Genomic DNA, 19,780 nt, shown 5'->3' with positions numbered 1-19,780 from the left:
AGGTTCGCAAGTGTCATAGAGAGGTGGAATTCTCTCAGAATGAGGTTCACGCTCTCCGCACAGAACTGAATGGCTCACACCAGGAGGTCAACAGTGTCCGGACAGAGGTGGACATATCCCAGAAAGAGGTTCATACTCTCCGCACAGCACTGGATGCCTCACACCACGAGATCGGCAGCTGCCGCACAAAACTGGAAGTCTCCAAAAAGGAACTTCACAGTCTTGCTGAGGAGCTGAACAATTCTAAAAATAACTATTGTCAATCTTAATATAGATCTCAAAGTCTCTCAGAAGGAGCTTCAGACCCTCAACCTAGAGATGGAAGTCTCACGCCAGGAGACAGTCAGTCTCCAAGCAGAGGTGCGAAAATGTTAGATGGACTACAAGGAGGCCCTGAATATTACAGAGACTGGAAAAAGAGAAAATTTAAGACTAGAAAAAGAAAATTCTGAGTTGACAGACCACGTCAATAGAAAGAATGAAAAGCTCCATGAGCTGGAAAAAATAAAGAAACTACTGGAAGGTGAAAAGGTTGATGCAGAGCACCAACTGCAGAACCAACTACAAGGTCTGCATACACACCTCCAGAATACCGAAGAGAAGCAGCGAACTCTGGAGGAAGACAATTTACAGGCTGCTAAAGAGGTACAAGCGCTGCAGGAACGTCTGGATACCCAGTGTGTCCCCACAGAGCAGTATGAGGATCTAAAGACCATGCTGCATGTCACCAGAGTATCGTTAGAGGCAGAGCTTCGATACCAGGTGACTCAGTATGAGAGGGAGCGGGAGAAGGTCCAGAACCTTTAGCAAGAGCTGGAGAGACAGAGAGTCTGTTCCATCCCCTTGAGTCAGTACACCAAGGAGAAAACAGACGCAGCGGCAAACTTGACGACAAAAATTACAGAGCTCCAGAATATGAAGGAGACACTGACACAAACTTAGAGAAAGCAAAGTGCGCAGGTAAATTCCCTGAGAAGAGACTTGCAAGACGCACTCAAAAAACAGGGATCTCTCGCAGATGAGATTACAGTACTACAAAGACAAGTATTGACCCTGACCAAGCGTCAGTATCCCACAGCCACAAAAACCCAAAGGAAAAAGGGTACAGTGAGAGTTGGGAACACTGCTCATCTGAAAAACAAGGTTGCAATGTCTGAACCACCTAAACAAGCACTAGTTAAACCTTCAGCTACCCAACAGGCAACAAAAAAAGGTATACGTGCAGAATCAAAACCAGGTGAATCCTTAGCGGATGAAGCTGAAAAGATGGGACATTCTCTTGAAGTGGAGGTGGAATTGCAACTCAATCCTAAAGAAGCTGAACTGGCAAAACCATGGAGTGGAAAGAGTGCAGAAGGACAGCTTCAAGAGCGAAAAACTCAAAGGGTTACTCTCAAACACTCTGCAACTGTCGCCATACAATCTGCCTACAAAAAGAGGAGCGACCGATGCAATGGAAATCTCAAGATCGCGCACTCTGTAAAAAGACTTTACTTGGAAAAAGTTCTCCTCGAGCGACTGAGGAGTGCTGATCTCAAGCACCTTCGGGAGGAGACGCAAATAAACTGGAGAAAGGGCTCCAATCCCAGCGGGATTGAGGGTTCTCTTCCTCCATCCACTCTCATTTAAGTCACAGAAAGATCTCGAATGAGAGTGGAAGGATGGGCTTTGGCCGTGGCAAGCCCGAACTTCCCACATTCAGGGGAGGTATGTAACAGGGAACTTATCCCTGTTCAGAATATGCCACTAATCCAGCAGTGTGTTGGTTAATTGGATCCAGCAGTTACCAACTTCACCTGGCTGATTAGAGGTCTGTTAGAAAAAGCCTGCCTCAGAGACAGGAAGGGAGATTTTCCTCAGTACACAAGGGTGCTGACAAGAGGAAAGAAGACTTGAGCAGAAAGGCTCTGCTGAGATCAAGACACCCAAAGACCTATATTCCTGGACACAGGGGACCCAGGAACCTACCAGAGACTGACATGAAGGGACACCTGCTTTAAGGTATCTCTTGAGACTTTGGGGAATAGCGTGGTAATGGGATTATCCCTCCAGCCCTGGAGAAAGGGACTGGGGAAGTAAGTTAGCCCTTAAACAGGGATAGGCATTTGTTGTTTTCATATGTTTTGCTGTGTTAAAAGGAACAGGCGCAATAAAGCCTTATTTTAATTTCACCTTAAATACGGTCTCCATTGCATACCTCTGCACACATCTCTTACAGACCACAAGTGAACTTGCTCACATAATGTGAAGTCCAAGCATCTGTCCTGTCGGTCCTTGGGTAATCTGTGTGCAGCACCGCTCAATGTAGAAGCAGAAGACTGATCAACTACAAAATCAGAAATCATGAAAAAAAAGATGCAAATGTGTGTGCTCCCATAAAAAATATATAGCTTTAATTGGTCATCTAAAAAACAGAAGTTACAGCCCACCTACGCATTTCACGCCATAGCTTTTTATCAAGGTGGACGTTGAATGTATTTTAGAGCTCCCTCCCACTGACGCATGCCATCCCCACAGAGGGAAAGAGAAAAAAAATCAAAAGAGCTATGGGACGTAATGAATTAAAATATAAAATCTCCTAGAGATAAGTGACATGGACAACACGAACAAATGATAAAACCTAAAAAGATGAGAGAAAGGTCTCTCTATCTCAAAAACCCAAAGGACCAGGGCCAAAAAACAACTGACCTTCAATAGGAGAAAACTACAATGTTGCCTATGTGTATGTACGTAAATAAGGTAAATAGAATGTGCCTAAGTGCAAACATGGGATGTAAAGAAAACGACCTAGATCCCAAACTGAGTTAAGGCCAAAATGAATGCAAGTTTTTAATGTATAAATCCAAAATAACTCGCAATGATCTAAGGCCTTAATTTGTCCCCACCTCTTACTAGGGGTGGGACATGCTCAATAACCATAAATAACAGATTATCTGCACTCCCCTGACTGCAGGATGAAAAATGTTTAGAAACAGGATAAGAAAGATCCCCTTTAGTTTTGAGACATATGTGTTCCATCATCCTGATTTTGAGAAGTATGATGGTCTGCCCCATGTAGTGCTTTCCACTGCCACATAACAAATATACAACAAACCTTGTGTTGCAGTTTATGAAGGATTTAACATTATATTGTTGACCAGTTATGTGGAGGCAATCCTTGCGGTGGATTGCATAAATAGGAACATTTTACAATGACACCTGAATTATCCCTTGGGTAAATTCTGATCACCAACAGTCTTGAAATTGAAAATACTTGGTGAGACATAATTGGCAAGATTCTTAGCCCACTTGAATACAAATTTGGGACCCCCACTAACTATGTGTTTGAGTGCTGGATCCAGGGATAACACATCCTAATCATGTCTCACTACAGTATGGTTTTAATTTGGTCAGCTTATAAACTGTTGGTACACCATCATTATTACTACACTTTCTCATCTTACCTTGGAGTAAAGTGGTTCTGTCCATAAGTTTTACTTCCTCAAAATCTTGAACTAGATATATACAGTATGTTTGTAGCCCCTTGCTCTATATCTGGCACTGTGCAAGGAAGTCCTAATCATTAGAGCAATTCCTCTTTATCCTCATAAATTGCCCTTTTGGAATATCCCCATAATAGGGGTTTGGGATGGCAGCTGTCAGCTTGTAAAAAAGTGTTGCGTGAATTTCATTGTCGAAAACGTATTTGTCTGGATATTCAGATTCAGGTCAATAAATCATGACAGATCTAAATAGTGAATGTGCTGATAATTATAATTATGAGTGAAGTCCAAATGTAAATCATTAACATTAAGGTGATCTATAATAATAACAGTGAACTAACATCACCTCTCCAAATAAAAATAAGAGCATCTATAAAATGTCTATAAAAAAACAATATAATCCCTGAAGGGCTTCCCATCTCCAAACATGTGGAGCGATTCCCACCAACCCATAAAGAGATTGGCGTAAGAGGGGGCAAAGCCCATTTACCCCATGTCTGGAGATAGAAAACCCCATAAAAATTATAAATAATTATGTATCAATAAAAAGGGAATAGCATCCAATATAAAAGTACTCTGTGAAGGTGAAATGTCAGAGTATTCTAAATAATATCTGACAGCAGCCATCCCCTGTTCATATACACTCATAGAATAAAGAGAGCTCACGTCCAGCATGACCCAGATATAGTTACGTTCCCATATTACACAATCCAGCTCATAAGGTCCCCACTATCTAGAATGAAGGAGGGTAGGTTTTGTGCAAGTTCTTGTACGTAATGGTCCACATAACGTGATAACCCATTTCCCACAGATCCAATACTAGAGATTACTGTATATGTCTCCCAGGTGGTGAGACCAAATGCTTATGGATCATTCTAACATGGAGAAATAATGGTATGATGGGATGGACCTTATACAGTATATGAAGTTTAATTCTTTATCATTGAGGGCACCCAGAATGGAAACCTCCAGAAGTATTTTTAATTCTCTGAGAAAGGACAAGGTGGGGTCCACACAGAGCACATCATAGGAGGAAGTATCCTCAGTTGGAGAGCCTCCTCCCTATATTCCCTCCTATGTTGACACCAGCCTTGTCTGCCCCTTTTATGACTAGGGAGTTATTAGATTTGAGTGATTAAAGTGCAGATTTTTATCTTGTGTAAGCTTATTAAAGTGCTGACCCAAGGAGGCAGTGCTGAAAGTATACCCCTTATGTAGGAGTGATAGATCTCTCTCAATACATTTTTCAAATATGTTTAAACAAGTACCCTTAAGATATGTGGGAAGGTCTATACATCACACATACATTGTTGCAATTATTTTATGTTTTAAAGTTCTTTCAAGAGTGACTATATCCTTTGGATATTATCTGAAGTTTTTTTTGTATGTTGTTGGCTGTTTTGTATAATAAAGTTGTGATGTTCAAACGTGATGCATCCCAGATGCGCTGATGTCATATGCTTTACGCTGTCACATGGTCTCATCTTTTGGATCAATTAAAGCTATACATATTTTATGGGAGCACATTTCACTGTATCTTTTTTTCATGATGTCTGATTTTGTAGAGCATCACATTTCCTAATCAGTCTTCTGCTGTTCGATTGAGCGGTGCTGCACACAGAATACCCAAGGAGTGACAGGATTGATGTAGTAACCACTAAGATAATTAAGAAGTTAACCCCCCCCCCCCACAACCAACCTGTTGTAACGCTTCCGCTCACCACGAACAAGGCGGGACACCGGTACTAAGGTGGGAAAGTATAGAACTGCGCACCCACTGCAGCGGAGGCACGCCTGGAGGGTGTATAGTCAAAATCACTGGGTCTTGGTTGGAGAGAGTGGGTTAGTCTTGATACTTGCCAAGGTCGTAGGTAGGTGCCAGGAGGGTAGTCAGAGTCCGAGGTGCCGAGGTCAAGGGTTGAAGCCAGGAGAGTAGTATATTGTCCGTTTGCCGTGTTCATGGATGGAGAAGGTCGGAAGGTCTGCGGCAAGCCGGGCTCGATAATCCAGAGCAGGGTCCAAAGTCTAGCCGGGTCGGTACACAGGGAGGCAAGCAGCAACAAGGTAAGTAACGTAGAGAGAACAAGGCAGAGACAGGGAACACAAGGCTACCAATAACTATGCTCAGCCAAAGAGGAAGTGATAGAGCTGAGCATATATAGTAACAGGAGTCCAATGAGAGAAGGGGGTAGAGTGGAGGAGCGGCCTCTGTGGAGGCAGGGATAAGCTGTGAGAAGCAGGAGACAGGTGAGGGACATATTAGAGTTGACGCGCAGCTGGGGAGCGGTGCACGCGTGTCACGTGTGTGCACCGTGCAGGGCGGCACAAGCAGAATGGCGGAGTAAAGCTCCGTGGGAACCTTGAAAACCCTCCGTGGGTGCACTCTGTAAGGTGCATGTGAGGCTGTACAGCAGGGAGCAAGGAGGAAGCACGCCGCGGGGGACGCGCTCTCTGATCACTTGCAACAGGATACTGTGCAGCAGGAGGTGAGCAGGGAACACGCCGCAGGGGACGTGTTCCCTGATTCCTTACACCTGGTAGGCCTAATCGACCACCCTGGGACAACTACGCCCTTAACCCGCCCCTTCTTCTCCCTACAATCAGGTTCTGCGGTTTAACCCTTTCATTACCTTAGTGGCTAGCCACTAAGGTAATGAAGCTGCTTTTATTTTATTTTAATGACACAGTATTGAAGCAGGGGGTCTCCAGAGCTGAACCATGTTAATTTCAGCTTCCCGAGATACAGGCCCTATATGGGTTGCCGGTAACTCCCTGCATGTTTAATTCTCCCGCGTCACATGACCGGGACATTTATATATGCTGGATATACCAGCACATGATAACGGGCCCTGTACAGTAACTTGGGAAGCAGGGGGTCCACAAGGCTGAAATTAATGCGGTTCAGCTCCGGAGACCCCCTGCTTCAATCATTTGTTATTCAAATAAAATAAAAGCTGTGCAATAGCCTGTTAGAGGTGTGCAGAGAGAGTGACGGATTCTCTCTACTCTCACCAAATTAATAAAGGGGATGGAAATATGACTTATGAAGATAGGCTAGCTCATTTAGATTTGCTTATATTAGAAAAGAGGCGTGTAAGATATGATAACTACATACAAATATATTCGGGGATAATACAAGGAGCTTTAAAAAAACGATTCATCCCAAGTGCAGTACAAACAACACAGGGTCATCCCTTAAGGGTGGAAGAAAGGAGATTTCACCAGCAACAAAGGAAAAAAGTTATTTACATTAAGAGCAGTTAAAATGTAGAATTCATTACCTATGGAGACTGTGATGGCAGATACAATAGATATCTTCAAAAAAAGGTTAGAGAGCTTTTTGAAAGGAAAGGTACAGGGATATACCAAATAAGTTAACATGGGAAGGATGTTGATCCAGGGAGAAATCTGATTGCTATTATTTGGAGTCAGGAAGGAAGGAATTCAATTTTCCCCTTATGAGAAATCATTGGATTATGTTTCACTGGGTTTTATTTTGTTTGCCTTCCTCTGGATCAAAATACTGTAAATACAAATATAGGTTACGTATCTGTCGTCTAAATTTAGAATATGATGAACTTGAGGAACATATGTCTTTTTTCAACCTCATATATTATGTAATATAGTAGTGGTGGTGGTGGTGGTGGTGGTGGTGTACACAAAATGTTTTTTCCCCCTTTCAAATAGTATCCTCTGAATCAGCAATTCCATGATAAAGTCCAACTATACAAATATTCATTAAAAATCTAACAATAACAATCAAATGTATTGCACTCCTGAGAGCAGGACAGCCATTCCTGGAAGGCCTGCAAGTTGCTCTTGCAAATCATTATTTAAAACGTCAATAGACCTTATCTATTATACCTTTTAATATTCATTTTGATCCCTCTTAATGCTATGGTTCAGGTCCAATTGTGTGAATGTTCTTTCAATGATATGACAATGGTGGTGATCTTGCTGATGCATATGGGAAATCTATGCCTCTATTAGGCTAGCAAATACCAATGTATCCCAATGTTCTGTCTTTTATATTAACCTATCCCTATTTCCATGGATGATTATCAGACCATAGCAAACAGGTTATGGACAAAACCAGGAATGCATGTCATTAGACTTTCTGTTCCATCAATTCTACATAGGGTAATTGTAAAAAGTAACTTCTGTCAGGCAGATGGGGGTGTTCTTACATAGTTATATAGTTATATAGTAGATGAGGTTGAAAAAAGACATGCGTCCATCAAGTTCAACCTATGCTAAATATAGACAACAGATACTTTATCCAATATCCGTAATTACAGTATATTGATTCCAAAATGCTATGTTCACAGATTTATAGATCTCTGGCAACTGTGGAAAATCGACACCCAAAAAGAGGAACCTACCGCTCAGCTATAAATAAGTGGATGGTGCATATGGTGATAGGAGAGGAGAAAGTGACGGAGTGTTCAATAGATCACCAAAAAAGCCCCCACCTAATTTGTACCCTTTGCCACATAAATGTATATTTGGATCATATAATATGACTGCTGCAGGGTACATGCAACCACACACGCGGGTTCTCTTGATAAGGCTTTTTTATTGAGCCTTAAAAATATACAGCACACAAAAACAAAATAACTTCTCTTCAGTAGACAAAAACAAAATAGCTTCTCTTCAGCATAGAAAACAAGGCAGCTTCTCTTCAGCATGCAGGACACAGACAGTTCATCACACATGTACTTTGAAAAACAGACCTTATAGCAGTAATCTCTTCAGTATTTCAGTCCTGTCTCCTGACCAGCTAGCTTGCATGTGTGTACAGCCTGGGGGTTTTAAAACACCTTGATTATGCAGCTGGGGTCAGACTAATTAAGCAGCCCGTCTCAACTGAAACTTAACCTCGTCACTGCTGCACTGCAAGCCTAAACATAGGTTTGCCAGGTACAGTATATGGCTGGTGACGTTCATTCACCCTGTCACATTCCTTCCCTGTTAGTCTGTGGCTGAGGCCACGCACGGCTGAAGCCCGACCATCCACCCCTTCTCTAGAAAAGAAGTCAGCATTTGCATTTTCTTTTCCAGGCCTGTGCTGAATCTCAAATGAGAAGGGTTGGAGGGCCATATACCACCTGGTCAATCTAGCATTGGAGTCCTTCATACTATTTAACCACTTCAATGGAGCATGGTCCGTCACCAGAGTAAAATGGACTCCTGCCAGGTAATGCCTCAAAGCCTCGATTGCCCACTTTACTGCGAGGCACTCTTTCTCAATCACTGAGTAGTTTTTTTTCCCTCGGGAACAATTTCCTACTCAGAAAAAGGATCGGATGTTCCACTCCCTCAAACTCTTGTGACAACACTGCCCCTAGCCCTATCTCGGATGCATCGGTTTGCACTACAAAAGGCCTGTTGAAGTCTGGGCTTCTAAGGACGGGACCCTCTGATAGACACCTTTTTATGTCCTCAAAGGCTCTCTGACACTCCCTTGACCATACCATTTGTGTAGGGGCACACTTTTTTGTGAGGTCCGTTAATGGGGCTGCATCTTCCGAGTAGTTGGGGATGAACCTCCGATAGTACCCTGCTAAACCCAGCAGAGAGCGTACCTGCGTTTTTGTTTGGGGGGTCGGAACATCTTTCAGGGCAACTACCTTGTCGGCTAGTGGCCTTACTTTTCTACCTCCCACTGCATACCCTAAGTATTTGGTTTCCACCTTACCTAAGGCACATTTCTTAGGGTTGGCTGTGAACCCTGCCTCTCTTAGAGATTTGAGGACCACTTTCAGCCTATTTAGACGGGCCCGCCAGTGTTTACTATAAATGACAATGTCATCTAGGTAGGCTGCAGCATAAGCAATATGGGGTCTCAGCACTTTATCCATGAGTCTCTGAAATGTGGCTGGGGCTCCATGCAGTCCAAATGGCATTGTCACAAACTGGTATAAACCCATGGGAGTGGCAAAGGCTATTTTGCACTTGGACTTTTCCTATAAAGGTATTTGCCAGTATCCTTTTGTTAAGTCCAGCGTGGATACATATTCCGCGTTACCAAGGGCGTCAATTAATTCGTCCACCCTTGGCATCGGATATGCGTCAAACTTGGATACCGCATTGACCTTTCGGATGTCCGCACAAAATCTTACCTTCCCATCGGGTTTAGGGACCATAACTAGTGGACTACACCACTCACTGCATGATTCCTCAATCACTCCTAAGTGTAACATTTCTTGTACCTCCTTCCCCACCAGGGCCCTACGACTTTCAGGAAACCTATAAGGATGGGAACGTACTTTTACCTCAGGTGCTGTCTCAATCACATGTGAAATTAAATTAGTTTGCCCTGGCAAATCAGAAAAAACATCATGGAATTGTGTAATTATTTCTAACAAGTCCCCTTTTTGTTCAGAGGAGAACTGTGTACCCATTGGGATTTTATCGTCACCCACGATGTTCTCCCGTGGGGGCTGAGGACCCAAGTCCGTTTCCTCCTCCACCGGGTGGATGAATAGAGCATGCTGCATCTTCCAGGGTTTCAGCAAGTTCACATGGTAAATTTGTTTACCCTTCCTGGACCCTGGTTGAGCGATCTCGTAATCCACATCACCCGTGCGACGGAGTACTTCGAATGGGCCCTGCCATTTGGCTGGGAGTTTGCTCTCACAACTGGGTAACAACAACATCACCTGATCTCCTGGGTGAAACACTCTCATACGAGCATTTTGATTGTAATGTCTCTCCTGACTGTCCTGGGCTGATCTAAGATTTTCTCTAGCAAAATGCCCGATCACATCTAGGCGCTTCCTAAGGTCCAATACATATTGCATGGTATTCTTAGAAGGGGACCGCTGTTCCTCCTAGGACTCCTTTAGGAGGTCTAGGATACCCGGGGGTTGGCGGCCATACAGCAGTTCAAATGGAGAGAATCCCGTGGAGGCCTGGGGAACTTCCCGCACTGCAAACAGCAGAAAAGGGAGAAGTTCATCCCAGGCTCTCTTCTCTGAATCTACAAATTTCCTCAGCATCCCTTTTAGAGTTCGGTTAAATCTTTCCACCAATAAGTCAGTCTGTGGATGGTAGACCGATGTCTGAACAGACTTGACCTCTAGTAATTTTAAGACATCCTGCATCAGTTTAGCCATAAAATTTGTACCTTGGTCTGTCAACATAACCTGGGGAAGTCCAACCCGTGAGAACAGCTCCAACAACTTGTTGGCTACTTGCTTCGCCGTTGCTGTTCTCAGGAGGAATGCCTCAGGATATCTTGTTGCATAATAAACTATTACAAGAATAAACCTTTGTCCTTTCGCAGAAGGTTCTAGAGGTCCTACCAAGTCTACCCCAATCCTCTCAAAGAGAACTGACACCAAGGGTAGAGGAACCAAAGGGCTGGTTTTTGTCCCTTCAGACTAGTTAGCTGGCACTCCAGACATGCCGCACATAACTTAGCAATATCACTATGCATCCCTGGCCAATAGAATCGGGACGAAATACGGTCCAATGTTTTATCCCTGCCCAGGTGACCACCCCAAGGGACAGTATGGGCTAGAGTGGACGCAGATCTAACAAACGCCTTGGGAACCAATATCTGTCTGGTGACCTCCCCTGTTTGTGTCTGCCTATTCACCCTATACAGGATATCATTTGATAATCCAAAATGGGGGAATACTATCACCCCCTGTGCATTCAATATCTGCTCATCAATTTTTACCACCTTATCATTCTGTCTAGCAAGGACTGGGTCTATTCTTTTCCTCTGGCGAAAAACAGGGAGGTATAGGTCTGGTAAATCTCCAGGGCCCATATCCCCTCGCTCTGGCCATCCCCAGCCATCACTTGTGACTTCTGGCTACTAGAATGGTCACCTTGAGACCCAGATTTCTGCAACCAGTCCTGTTTGTCAGAGCGTCTTTGCTTCCGAGTCTTTGGAACCCAGTGTCTACTGGGAAAAAGGTCTGCTGAGAAGGGGAAAAGTTTTCCAGGGTTCTCCTGAGCCATAAAATAAGGCTCCTCGGGAGAGACTGGAGCCATTAGGTCTGAAAAGAAAGGCCAGTCCCGGCCGAGCACAACGGGGGCAGGGAGCCAAGGAGCGTCTCTTACTTTGAGGTAGGCCTCCTGACCTTTTACCTGTAGCCGGATTTTGGCCGCCGGATACCGTTTTACATTGCCGTGTATACATTCTATACTCCATGGAGAGTCAAAAGAACACACGTTAGACGGTAACAGTTCCTGGAAGACAAGAGTTTTCCCAGAGCCCGAATCTGCAAGGTACTGGACGTTTTTTCCCCCAACCTGGGCTGGAAGTAGCGAGGGCTTGTAATTTTCTCCAGTGAATGCCGAGGCGACGGTCCTGCTGAAGGAACAATCCATCTGTGGACAGTCCACATGCCGGTGGCCTTGTTCTCTGCATGCAGAACATGGAGAGGGTTCCCTTGCAGGAGGGGGCCATGGATAATGCTCCGCTGGACCGGATACTGGAGACCAGGCATCTGGTGGGTCCTGTAGGTGATGTCCTTGGAAGTTCCTCTCATTTGGCGACAAGCCGACATCAGGAAGGGGATGAAGGTCTCGGCGGTGCCCGGCGTTTTGACTTCTTCCTTGTTGGAAGGACTGCTCCTTTCGTGGTACTTGGCGGTTGCGCATGGAGGGGCCGTAGTTTCCCCGTTGTTCCAATCTCCCTCTTTGGGTCTCCGCAAGTGCTGGTGAAGCTGGATTCGTCGAGTACAGGACACTCGCCTGATCCTCGGCCCCAAGGAAGTTCTCAACGAGTCGGACCGCCAAAGCTAGGCTTACAGCAGCATGGTGTTTTACCCACGAGCATGCGGAAGGGGGTATTATCTGTAGGAATTGTTCCAACACCACTTGCTCAAGAATTGCCTCCTTAGTGTGTTCCTCGGGTTGTATCCAGCGAGTACACAAGTCCAATAACCGCTGAGCGAGGACCCGGTTTCTCATCTTAGCGGTGTACTTCAGGTTCCAGAACTGCTGCCGGTAGGTCTCTGGGGCCAGACCTAAGCGATCCAGTATGGCAGCTTTTACTTGTTGGTAGTCCATTGCCTGATCTGCTGGGAGGCCCTGATATGAGGCCTGGGCTTCTCCTATAAGGAGCGGGGCCAAAGCAGTTGCCCAGTGATCTGCAGCCCAGCCCTGAGCTTCGGCAACCCTTTCAAATGTCAGTAGAAAAGCCTCTGAATCCTCGTTTGGAGCCATTTTCCTCAGGAGGACCGGGGCTTTGTTTGCAAATTCTGGACTGGCAGACCCCTGGAATTGGGTCAGCAGCTTGGCCATCCGCTCATCGTGTGCTGCCTGCTGCTGCGTTAGGAGCTGGGTTTGCTGCTGCAATAGCAGTTGGGCCTGCTCCTGCATTAACAGTCCCTGCTGTCTGGTCTGCTCACACACAAACTCTTTTAAAAATTCTTCCATTTTTCTCATTTTTGTGTGTGTGTGTGGCCCTTCAACTGCAGGGGCCTCTCAAAATCCTGGCACTTCTGACACCATATGTTGCAGTGTACATGCAACCACACACACGGGTTCTCTTGATAAGGCTTCTTTATTGAGCCTTAAAAATATACAGCACACAAAACAAAATAGCTTCTCTTCAGCAGACAAAACAAAATAGCTTCTCTTCAGCATAGAAAACAAGGCAGCTTCTCTTCAGCATGCAGGACACAGACAGTTCATCACACATGTACTTTGAAAAACAGACCTTATAGCCGTAATCTCTTCAGTATTTCAGTCCTGTCTCCTGGCCAGCTAGCTTGCCTGTGTGTACAGCCTGGGGGGTTTAAAACACCTTGATTATGCAGCTGGTGTCAGACTAATTAAGCAGCCCTTCTCAACTGAAACTTAACCTCATCACTACTGCACTCCAAGCCTAAAATAGGTTTGCCAGGTATATGGCTGGTGACGTTCATTCACCCTGTCACAATGACCTAAGACCCAATGTCTAGGTAAATCGCCATGATCATTGACTTAGAAATATTATAGACATGCAGTCACTATAACAGGTAGATATATCTATAAACACAAGCACATAAGTAGACAACACAAAAACAGTGCTACGTAAAAATTCCTTTAATCCAAATGGAAGATATAATTCCCAGTATAAAGATGTGCTGAAACATATCCAAGATACGTGTATATCATATGTATGCAGGGTATATCATACTAAGTAATATGTCGTAAAATGATGTGGTGACATAAATAATTAACCCCAATATTCACCCTGTAACTTATTATGTCTCTCAAAGACATGGGGCACAGATATACTGCTGCGGCAGCCTTTATTCTTACCTTTGCCACTAATTGGCCGGGGATTTACTCTGGCTGGCGCCGTGACTAAACAGCGCGCCAGCCGCATCCCCTCCGTGCACCCCCTCCACTTCGCGCGCATTTTTGTTCCCCTTCCCGACCCCCTAGCTGCTCCTGCCTTTGCCCCTCTGCTTCCCTGCACCCCCGCTTACCTCACTTCAACTTCAGGGGTGTCGGGGAAGCCGGGGAAGCCGGGGAAGCCGGGCGCGCCACGTGACAGTGACGTCACAGTGACGCGCCAACATGCCGCCATCACCACGCGGCCCGCACGCGTCCAGCCGTGCGGTAAAGGTAATAATAAAATATGACGCCAGTGTACATTGATGTATGCACCTATCTTTAAAGAAATAAGGTGCCACTATACATGGTAAATCATCGGCTAAATCACTTAAGGGGGTAAGTGTGCTAATTACCATACATCACACCATAGATATATATCCCTGCAGTAATAACTAACTCATTGTAACTTGTAATCCTATTAATACGTAGAAATAATACAGACATGCATACATATATACAAATGTTCCTCGATGTAATAACCCATGGTATGGGCTGTGGAGCTATGTTTATCCCACTATAGCTGTATCAATAACAGTGTCACATAGAGTAGCAGTTGGAGTCATGAAAAAGAGCAGAAATGGAGGTGGCTCTGTGCCGCAGTCGATGATGAAAGGCCCTGGACGAAACAGTACTAATCATGAAAGCAACCATAAATGTGGAAATAGGAAATAAAATGTTTCACATAGGGTACTTTACTATATTCTAGAGCAGTGGTTTCTGATTCCAGGTCTCAAGGACCTCTAACAGTCAATGAAATCAATAACTACTAATCCCTCATTTCAATTGCCTTCTAAGCCCACGCGGCTCTGAAAGGGTTAATGTTTATTTTATTTTTGTAATTTTATATGTTTAAATGTTTTTTGTTTCATTTGTTGGCGTCTGGTTGGGGTGACTCTTCGGGGTGGGGCACTGGGGCGCTTTCTGAGGATGTGGAGGGCTGTCCTGTCATTTGCACTATGAAGGCCATAGCTCCCGGAGTGTGAGTCCTAGACTTCGGGCAATCTCTTGCAAAGTGACCTTCTTGATCACAGATGTAACAGCGGTTACTTCAGCTTGCACCAGCACTAGAAGTAGGGGTCGCTCTCCGGGACATCCTGAATGCAGAGGCAGGCACCCTTGAAGGAGGGTTATCCTCGGCACTTTCCTTTTCCTCGGGTTTTGGGGCCGGCGTGCCTTTGGTCTCCTCTTTGCGGGCCTCCAAATGTTTCTTGGGGGTGTGCAACTGGGCATGTGCCTCGCACTCATGCAAGGGTGACCTAGTCCCGTGAACGTGGGAGGTCTCCCTTGCATGAGAGCACACCGGAGCATGTTGGCTATAGGGTGGGTAGGGCTCGACCCTCATAGGAACTGTTTACGTAGAGCTTCATCCACTTCGGAGACGGAGACGAGTTTACGGGTGAGTAGTACAATACTAATTGTATGCAGTGGATGAACGCAGACAGCTCCTCCCCTTCTTTCTGGCGGAGGGCATAGTACTTAGCTCAGAGCTCACTCTCGTCTTCCTCTAGTCCATAGGCTTCATTTAGGAAATCAACCAGCATCCGGGCCGTATTCGGTTCCCGGTGCATGCTCACCATCGTATGGCCTTAGGCATTCCATGATCTGCTCCCTCTTTACCGCTTCAGTACACGACCACTCCTCCAAGACCTTTCCATGCTGCAATCCCTTCTTCTCTGACCGGTGTGGGTGATATCCCAGAGAAGGCCTTGTGTTTGCGATAATTTTGGAACTGTGATGACTGTGTTAGGGCTTCCACCAGCTGTGGTAGTGTTATTCCTAAGTCTGAGCTTACGGTTGACAGGTGACTGGGGTATTCAGGCTGTTGGCTAGGTGCTGGCTCTGAACTAGTCTCATAACTTCTGGGGGTATATAAAGGGTGTTGGGTCTCAATCCTGCGAGGCACCTCCAGTGTGGAACCCGACTGAAGGTTACCCTGGGTATGGGTAATTTTGAGTGGCATGATGAACTCGTGGCCTGAACTTTATTCCTCCACGGGGTGTAGTAGGGGGGAGAGAATTCAGTCCGATAGGGTACCTCAGAAGAGGGTCCCAGAGTGGAAATCACCTGTAACGCATAGCTCACCACAAACGAAGCGCGACCGCAGTGCTGAGGTAGGGATTTGATTAACACCAACCCACAGCCACGCGGGCGCACCTAGAATGTCTATTTTTTTTTCAGACTTGAAATGAGAAGTCATTCTCGCCAAAGCCCCATATGCGTTTCAACAAGGTTCCAACGAGACACACACACACGCATGCGCCTAAATGTGATGACACGCATATGCGTTTCAACAAGGTTCCAATGAGACATATGTACAGTACATGCATGCGCATAAAATAAAAACAGTATGAAAAGAAGAGCAAGCCCAGCAAAAGTATTGATTAATAAATAATAAATAATACATATAGAAATGTGATGACATACATATGTGTTTCAACAAGGTTCCATTTAGACATACTGCACATGCATGAGCGGAAAAAAATATTTTACATTCGGAAGAAGAAGCGACTATGTATTTTTGTATTACTTCTTTTCCATTTACTATCCTGTATACTATATGTGTCATCATATTTTTAATCTGTGTATGGCTAAGGAGCCTCAGAAAGGACTTCTTTCCCATGTACACTATACAGTATGAACTCGTAACGTTAATCTTCAAATTGAAATTACACACACACACTTGCTGAACTGTATGGCAACAAAAGACAGGTTGAATTGCTATTAGATTTTTAAGACAGCAACTCGAGATCGCCCACTTGAGTTTCTCGACAGTATTGCAGCTTGCGCTAAAATTCCATTTTTCAGCACCCGATAGAAACCCGAGTCAACACGTGTCTAAGGCGGTGGGGTTGGAAAACATCACGCGTCATGACATGGGTATTTTGATGTATACACCGCGTGAAGTTTTTGAATAATGGCCGCTGCAGCTGTATGTATTTTAAATGTATATTGGTTCTTTGATTTTAAATTTGTATGCTTTTTATATTGTATTGTGACAAACGCCCCTCTTTTGTAGCGCTGACGTCTGTCTGGGTTCTTCCCGACACAGTCTTCTAGGGTTATTTATACAACAAACAGGAACATGCAAAGTATTACGTTGCTTAACTCAGGCTTCTGCCTGCTTTATTTTCATCCAAGTAAGGTACTGCAGCTTTAACATGTGTAGGCAGGAGGTACTCAGACATTTAACCTTCAGCAGTTTACTCATATCAGTGTTATAGCATTTCACACAGTGTCACTTTTAAGAAATAAAAACCAAATCATATAAAGAAATCCTATCCCTTTCAGGGAACTAACTACACATCAGAATCAGCCTCTCACTGCGAACTAACTGGGCCAACTAACCTGGTTCCCCAGCTTAAAACAATGCCCTCTCATTTAGGGTCACTAGATACAGCACAGTCTTTTAGCAACAGCAATAAACATTTGCTTTGTCTTATCTGTTCGTGGTGGGAACACGGTCCCAAGTGTCCAGGCAAATCCTCTGGTACTGTGATACTTGGAGGGGCCGTCCACCCCGAACTGGATTCCGGGGAGCAGCGATACGCCCAGCCTCCAGGCTCTAGGAGAGAGATTGAAATGCAAACCGCTCTGTTCTAAATACCTGTGCATGTGATTAGAAGAGCATGTGAGGGAGAACTAGACCCATTGTAATCTGTGGTCTGGATTTTCCATCCAGCAGTCTGAGTTAATGTGAAGCTGTGGAATGGATCATTTTAAAGTATTCCTGCACTTTCTGACCTAAAACGGGGCAGAAAGCTGCCTAACATCTTTGGACTACAGTATGTCACAGTATATTGATGTAGTGTTCGTGCATTTTTGCTGGTGTTTGAAATTATTTATTTCTGGCTTTTGATTGGTATTTGCTTTTTAATGTTGGATTCTTTTTTGACTTTTGATTTGGACTGATGCAGTTTCTTTAGATATTTATTTTATTTAGTCATGGTTTTGTTTTGGTGTTTTAATTGTTTATTCTGGTCTTTATTTTGAATGGGATTAATTGATTTGTGGTAATTTTGTTTGGTTACTTCTTTATTTGTTTTAAGTTTGAGATTGTTTTGAATGCATTGGATCTTGTTTGTGATTGTTTTTTTTAGGTTGACCATTGACTGGCATGGTGTTAAATCATGCCCATATTATATGGGCATGATGTACCCACTGTATCATTCAATTGTTTGATTGGCATTAGTAATATGTTCATTTTGCAATGTAATGTTGTTTTATTTGGGCCTGTTTTTTTATTCCTTCACCATTTTTTGCTATAGTGGTAAATCAGGCCCGTATTATATGGATATGCTGTACCCACTGTACCAATGAATGGGTGAAGGGTGGGGGTAGTTGCCTGGGGAGGGTGATTAGGCCTCCTGGGTGGGTAGTGGGAGAGGGTGGGTTAACCCCTTAATTACTATAGCGTTTACTAACCACTAATGTGAGTAAAGGGTTAGGGGACATTAGATTGTATTTTTGATTGTACTGCATTGTTTGTGGCAACAGAGGACATGGACGATGATGAGGATGAGGACGTCCTTCATTGTGCCAGCCTGGCAGGGTGAGTGCAAGTTTTATTTATTTTATTTCTGCAGCTTAATGTTTTATTTGTAATTGACACATGCACTATTATCCATATCTGGATAATAGTAATTTTGACCATTATTGTAGTGTATGTGTTAGTGGGCAGGTGGGAGGTGTATTTATTGCAAAGTATTGGGTATTATGTTTCTTTGGCCACACGATTAGGCTATTGGGGACCCCCTGGACCCCGCGGGTATTACCCGAGGTCCCCGGACTCCCGCGGGGATCACCCCGGGACACCCGCCTGTCTGTTGTATTAATTGTGTGGTGAAGAAAACTGTAAACAATTATTTTTTTAATGGCTCCATTTCTTTTGCGCCAGCCTTTAGCTGGTGCACAAATCTGGCTTGCTTTTAAAGTACAATTCACTTATCACTGCTTAGTGAATCGCCCCCTATGATTGTCCCTTGTGATTAATCCTACATGTCCTGAGGAAACTTCTTCATGGATTATTCAAGTGGATTTGGATGTTCACGATTGGACTTCTGTTATAAGGTTTCATATTACCTTATATTTGCATTTATTTAACTTTTTTGAAGCGCCGGTCTGTAGTATCATGGCTTCAGACGCTTACTGTATGGGACACTTTCCCTAACTATAAAATAACAAACAGGGACAGGACAGTATCTCTATACATTAACTATACACTTAAATATAGCTACATTACCAAAACTGAGGCCCCTAGAACTGTCACTCCGAGAGACCAAGTTCTAGAACCTTTAGGGACTCTTATATACCCTAATAGTGACTTCACTGATCACACGGTATAAAGTGGGCATGGCTTATTTTCTGCCAAGTTACTCTTTAGCATGTGATGGGAGAGGGGCGTTACCCTGCATGAGCCCACACAGTTAACTCATTAGGGTCATTAACCCCCTTAACTCAATACTAGTCCCAAAGGGGCGCTATAAGTGCATAGTCAAAATAGACCTAGCTCCTAGCAATATTTTTAATGGACTGAAATGGGGATAGTGAAAGTGGGGGGAGCCAGGGAAAATGAGATTAGTCAAGCCAGTATTTTTTAGGGACTGAATTAGAACTTTGGTTAATTCTGTGGTAGATTTAGAAAAAAAATGTATTGCAGGTGTTTCGTCCCTTACTGGATGTAAAAAAAATAATGTCAAGGAAAAAATAGGTAGTATAATACATTTTATGGGACCAGTTTGCTTTTATACTTTAAAATGTATGTTGTAAAGTACCTGAAGAAGAAACCTGTGAAGTTCTAAAGTTTGTACACCATAAATCATTGTTGGTTCAATAAAAATTATCATACTACTATACCTATTTTAACCTTTTATTTAAAAAAAATTCAGATGGTGGGGATTTATTCATAATTTTTTTTAGAGGTTTAATATTTTGGAGGTGGAAGTGGCAAGATT

This window comes from Ascaphus truei, chromosome 3 (genome assembly GCF_040206685.1).
Source record: "Ascaphus truei isolate aAscTru1 chromosome 3, aAscTru1.hap1, whole genome shotgun sequence".
Classification (NCBI taxonomy): Eukaryota; Metazoa; Chordata; class Amphibia; order Anura; family Ascaphidae; genus Ascaphus; species Ascaphus truei.
Note: the sequence above shows the minus strand (reverse complement) of the source record.